Source organism: Mustela nigripes, chromosome 6, assembly GCF_022355385.1.
Source record: "Mustela nigripes isolate SB6536 chromosome 6, MUSNIG.SB6536, whole genome shotgun sequence".
In the NCBI taxonomy this organism is placed as follows: Eukaryota; Metazoa; Chordata; class Mammalia; order Carnivora; family Mustelidae; genus Mustela; species Mustela nigripes.
In genome coordinates, this window is record NC_081562.1 from 107242951 (window position 1) to 107249570 (window position 6620).

General features: G+C 41.5%; 1 non-coding gene across 1 annotated transcript; it reads left to right on the forward strand.

Moving 5' to 3' along the window:
- Positions 1-4739: 4739 nt before the first annotated feature.
- On the forward strand, positions 4740-4927 carry LOC132021060 (U2 spliceosomal RNA). Its single transcript, XR_009405236.1, has one exon. It is a non-coding gene; the product is annotated as a U2 spliceosomal RNA (small nuclear RNA).
- The last annotated feature ends 1693 nt before the right edge of the window (positions 4928-6620 follow it).

Consider the following 6620-nt stretch of genomic DNA (forward strand, 5'->3'; position numbering starts at 1 on the left):
CAGGTCATGATCCCAGGGTCCTGGGATCAAATCCCACATTGGGCTCCTTGCTCGGCAGGGAGCCTGCTTCTCCCTCTGCCTCTGCCTGCCTCTCTGTCTGCCTGTGCTCGCTCGCTCTCTCTCCCTCTGTCTCTGACAAATAAATAAATAAAATCTTAAAAAAAAAAAAAAGAATATGAGACCTCAGGGCGCCTGGGTGGCTCAGTTGGTTGAGCAACTTCCTTCAGCTCAGGTCATAATCCTGGAGTCCCAGGATTGAGTCCATATCAGGCTCCCGGCTCAGCAGGGAGTCTGCTTCTCCCCCTGTTCATACTCTCTCTCTCTCTCTCTCTCATGTGAATAAATAAAATCTTTTAAAAAGTCTGTTTCTTAAAAAAGAAAAAGAAAAAGAAAGAATGTGAGACCTCTGATCTATATTTCATTACGACTTTTCAACCTTCTCCAGCTCAAATTCATATGTATCTCTGATTCTTCAAGTCCATATGTCCTATTTGACCCTATGTATTGTTTACACCATACCCTATATTAAGGAATGCTGCAGCCATTCCTTTATTCCTAACTCATTCATTTATTCATTTGAGAGCCTATTTTGGAGGAGGTGTTGTTCTAGTTAGACAACATGAATAATAGTCAAATGCTTCAGATGGTCATAGGTGGGATGAAGGAAAATAAGTGAGTGTAAGGGAATGGAGAGACCATGGTGGCTATTCTAGAAAGTGGAGTCATGGTATGGGCTGACATTTGAGCAAAGGCTCAAGAGAAGGCTCCAGACACAAGAATATGTATACTCTGATTAGGTTATAAAGCACTCAAAATCAAGGAATGTGTCTTGTTCATTTCCTATCCATCAGAATATCCACTGCTGTGTCTAACACAAAGTAGTTTTGCAGGAAATCTGGGGGAATGGCTGCTTGGAAGTATAGCTGGGGAAAAAGAAAAAAAGCAACCTATTGACTGTTATGTTGGACTAGACAAAACATTTGTGGCACGAAAGCTTTCTTTAGAGGGAAATTTATTATAACTAGGTGAACCCTGTATTTTCACATGGGACATGAATGAGCATAGATTTGAAAAACGGTGGGGTTATTTTGTTTGTTTTAAGATTTTATTTTTAAGTAATCTTGCTTTGGGTGGCTCCAACTCACAACCCCAAGGGCTGCATGCTCTACCAACTGAGCCAGCCATGGACTTCTGAAAAGGGTTTTTTTATATTTTAATATAGAACTCTTTTTAGCAATAATAATTATAATGAAATTTTATCTGTTGAATTAACCAATGATTAGTTCAAGTTTTGTACACTTCATTACCTATAAATTCAATTACAATTTTCTGCCTTTCTTATAAAAATAATTATTTCATGTGGCACCTGGGTGGCTCAGTGGGTTAAAGCCTCTGCCTTTGGCTCAGGTCATGATCCCAGGGTCCTGGGATCGAGCATCATGCTTCCCCACCCCCTTGCCTGCCTCTCTGCCTACTTGTGATCTCTCTCTCTCTCTGTCAAATAAATAAAATCTTCCTTAAAAATCTGAAAAAAAATTATTTCAAGTAGGCAACACATTTATAAGATTTAAAAATCAGAAAGAATAAATGGGTACATAATGAAAAATCTTCCTCCTGCCTTTGCCCTTCCACTGCCCGGTTCCCAACCTCACTCCCCACCCACACACAGACATTACGAGCATCTTGGATATCCTTCCACGGTTTTCTTCCTGCATATACAAACAAGTACAAATATATACTCTTATTCTCCCTTTTAACAGAAATAGCCTATTCTCCAATTTGCTGTTTAAAATTTCCTAGTGCTTTCCTAGTGCATATCTGTACGTGTAGGGTTTTTCATTCTATTTGCTGTTGCATAATGTTCTGCTGTATAAAGAACCATGATTTATTTAGAGTGTTTCACCAGTGGACCACTAGGCTTCCAGTTTTTTGTTTTTTTTTTTTAAGATTTTATTTATTTATTTGACAGGCAGAGATTACAAGTAGGAAGAGAGGCAGGCAGAGACGAGGAAGCAGGCTCCCTGCTGAGCAGAGAGCCCGATGCGGGGCTCGATCCCAGGACTCTGGGACCATGACCTGAGCCGAAGGCAGAGGCCTTAACCCACTGAGCCACCCAGGCGCCTCTAGGCTTCCAGTTTTTTGTCATTAAAACAAAACTTCAATAAATGCTGTGGAACATTTATCATTTTACACATGTCTGAGTATAGCTGTAAAATCCCTCCAAGAAAAATTACCGGATCCACAGATGTCTTAATTTGTAATTGTTATAGATACTGCTAAGTTGTCTTCCCTGGAGCTTGTACTATTTAACTGTCCCGCCAACATCAATGAGAAGGACATTCATTTCCTCTTTCTTTCATTCATTACATAAATATTAGTTGACTATTCATTTCCTCTTAGGCACCATGGGAAGCACTAGGGATGTAAATCAACTAAGACATGATTTCTGCCCTAAAGGAGCTCCCAGTCTGGGACACAGTAGTGCTCAACTGGGGCAGTTTTCCTCTCCAGGGGACATCTGACAATGTCTGGGGACATGACCATGAAGTGGTCCGAAGTGTCAATAGTGCCCAGGCCAAGCAACACTGATCGAGTGGGGGTGACAGACATGGAAATGCGCTGTGGAAAAGTTGTGTCCTAGAGACTTAGAGCAGAGGTTTCTGAAGGCCAGTCAGAGCAGGGAGGATGTGTGAGAACGGAAAGCAATAAGCCAGCATCGTAGCACAGAGGTGTGTGAACAGTTTTGAGCAGCCAGCCTAGTGAGATCTGGGTGAAGGAGGCATGTGCCTCAGGGCCGGAGGAATGGTCATGGATCTGACTGACAAGGGCCTTAGTCGCCAGATTGATGGATGGAATCTTGAAGCAATGTGGGGAGTCCCTGAAAGGTTTCAAGCGATGAAATGAGGCGCTTAGATGTGCGTTTTAGAAACTCACTTTGGCCGCAGGAGGGAGGATAGTTTGGAAGGGGGCCAGACTGGTGACAAGCAGAAGAGTTAGGAGGCTTGGCAGTAATCCAGATTGCAAGTGATGAGAGCCACAACCAAGGCGGGAATGGAGGGGAGGGGTTCTGGAGATAGAAAGGAGCAGAGAATCAGAAGGACATGGAGCTAAGAAGGGGATTTATAGGATGATTCCTAGGTTTCTGATATATAAGCAATAGGGTGGCAGAGAGGTCATTGTGTAGAATACAGAACACTGGAGAAGAGCAGATCTGGGGAGGGAGAAGGTTAGTCAATGAGCAGGGAATATTGAGACCTGCAGTTCAGCAGAAAGCCCAGACGAGCATCCCCATTTAAGAGGCTTCAACAAGGAACTGTCCTTTGAAACTTTGGGAGTGGATGAGGTCATCCAGGGGGAACGCAGAAAGGGAAGTGGGTAGAGAACAGAGCCCTGGGGAGCAGCTGCTGATTGGCCTCCACGGAAATTACATGAGGAGCTGAATACTCATCTCTTTTATGGATTGCTATTCTCATTTCCTCTGGCTATGTCAACACTGCTGCTTCTCTATTTTCCTCCAGACAAGCAACCCAATTTTTGACATCTTTCTAAAAGGCTATGCAAATCTAACTTGCCATTAATACTGTTATTATCAGGGGCACCTGGGTGGCTCAGTCGTGAAGCGTCTTGTCTTCCGCTCAGGTCATGATCCCAAGGTCCTGTGATCAAGCCCCGCACAGAGTCCCACAATGAACTCCTCCTCTAAGCTCCCCCATGAACCCCCAATGAGCCTCCCAATGAGCCCCACATCGGGCTCCCTGCTTGGCAGGAAGGTACTTCTCCCTCTCTCACTCCCCCTGCTTGTGTCCCCTCTCTCACTGTGTCTCTCTCTCTGTCAAATAAATACATGAAATCTTAAAAAAAAAAAGTTATTTTCATTGTCCCAGTTGCCTATCTGGTACCTGAAAGTCTTCTACAACATACCCCCTGCCACCTGCCACAAACCCTTTGGTTACATTTTGTTGTTTAGAAACTTAGCTCAAGGGGCAACTGGGTGGCACAGTCGGTTAAGCATCTGACTTAGTTTCGGCTCAGGTCATGATCTCAGGGTTGTGAGATGGAGCCCTGAGCCCCAAGGCGGGCTCTGTGCTCTGCAGGGAGTCTGCTTGAAGATTCTCTTCCTCTGCCCCATCCCCCTCCCAATAAACAAACAAACAAACAAACAAATAAATCTTTAAAACATTTAAAAAAATAAAAATAAAAACTTAGCTCAAGTATCTTTTCTGCCTGCCTTCTTAGGAACCCTGAGCAAATATCTGTCATGGAACTTTAATACCTCACTGTAGTTGTTGGGCTTTTCTGTCTGCTTCCCTCTTATACTGAAAGCTCCTTAGAGCAGGAATCACAGTTTGTCTTAGACTCTCCAGCATCTAATACATAGCTTGGCACTTAGGCATTTGAAAAATGGCTATTAAACGAATGACTTGGAGTTCTAAGATTTTTACTGACAGGGCTCCTATACATACCAGGACACTCCTGGTTTACAGCTGTTGACCTGGAACAGTTATTAACAATTACCCATTTGGGGCGCCTGGGGGGCTCAGTCACTAAGTGTCTGCCTTCAGCTCAGGTCATGATCCCAGGGTCCTGGGACTGAGCCCCACATCAGGGTCCCTGCTCAGCAGGCAGCCTGCTTCTCTCTCTTCCACTCCCCCTGCTTGTGTTTCCTCTCCTTTTCTCTCTTTCTCTCTGTGTCAAATAAATAAATAAATAATCTTAAAAAAATAATAATTACCCATTTCATCGCTTCTCAATTTTTGGTGAAGATCAAGTATGATATGTTCTTATCAGCTTAATATCTGATATATCCGCTATCCAATGACAGCACATTAAATGGATTTTTGGAGAAGGAAGACCAAAAATGAGCTTGTGCTGTCCACTCCACATAACAACCAGGAATTGTAGTACTTCCAGGAATGATGTCCCCTCGAGGACAAAATAATAATAATAATCATATAATCTTATAATTACATATAATCAGATTATATAAATAAAGTATAATTAATGTATCATAAATATAATTAATATATAATAAAATATATGGTTAATATATAATATAATTACTAATATTTAAGAGTATATTATTATTATTATCATTATTATTATCCCTTTCAATCTCAAAAGTGCCCTCATTTGCAAGATAAATTATGTGGTTATCCTATTTATAGAGTACCCTATTGTCATAACTGATCCTAACTTTTGGCAGATGTCTCTGCTTATAAGACACGTCTAACACAGAAACCAGCAGACACAGCAGGGTCTGTTACTCAGACAACATCAGTCTGTTACTAGACAACATTAAATAATGCAAACTGCTTTTCTGAAATTATGAGGCAGAAATAAGACACTAGAGTTATGGGGAAGAAACGAATTCACACAGATCCTTATCATGATATAACTTCTTTCAAAACCAGCAAGCTGTAGAATCAGTACAAAAAAATTACTGGCACAAATCGAATGGTGCAATGCTAAGAACTGAGGACTGCAAGATTTTATAGATATGAGGCCTCACAAATCAGGTACCTACAATAATTCATTATGTAAATGAGGACCTGAGGCCCAGACAGATTATTATTATTATTATTATTATTATTATTATTATTATAAAATTAGTTTTAAAATGGGCTCTATACTCTGGAAAACAGTATGGAGTTTCCTCAAAAAGTTGAAAATAGAGCTACCCTACAACCAGCAATTGCACTACCTTAAAGATATAAATGTAGTGATCCAAAGGGGCATTTGCACCCCTATGTTTATAGCAGCAATGTCCACAATAGCCAAACTATGGAAAGAACCTAGATGTCAATCAACAGATGAATGGATAAAGAAGATGTGGTATATATACACAACAGAATACTAAGCAGCCATTAAAATAAATGAAATCTTGCCATTTGCAACGACGTGGTTGGAACTAGAGGGTATTGTGCTGAGAGAAATAAGTCAGTCAGAGAGGGACAATTGTCATATGATCTCCTTGATATGAGGAGTCTGGGAGACAGGGTGGGGAGTTGTGGGGGGTTGGGAGGGAAGGAATGAAACAAGATGCGATTGGGAGGAAGACAAACCATAAGAGACTCTTAATCTCATGAAACAAACCGAGGGTTGCTGGGGGCTGGGGGGCAGTAGGGATAGGGTGGCTGGGTGATGTACATTGGGGAAGGGATGTGCTATGGTGAGTGCTGTGAAATGTGTAAGCCTGATGATTCACAGACCTGTACCCCTGGGGCAAATAATACATTATATGTTAATAATAAATAAATAAATAAATGGCAAAAAAATGGGGCCTAGACATAAGGGTAATCAAATATAACAACGAAAGAAAATAGAGAGTTCAAAACTAGACCTACATGTATGCAGTTATTGATTTTCAGTGAAGGTGCCAAAGCAATCCAATTAGGAAATCATTTTCAACCAATGGTGCTAGAACAACTAGATATCCATAGGCGGAAAAAAAATGAACCTGACCCCCTACCTCACACCATTCACAAAGACTAATTTGAGGTGGATTGGAGACCAAAATATAAAAAATAAAACTATAGCAGTGCCTGGGTTGCTCAGTTGGTTAAGCAACCAGCTTGATTTCGTCTCATATCATGATCTCAGGGTCCTCAGGTCGAGTCCAG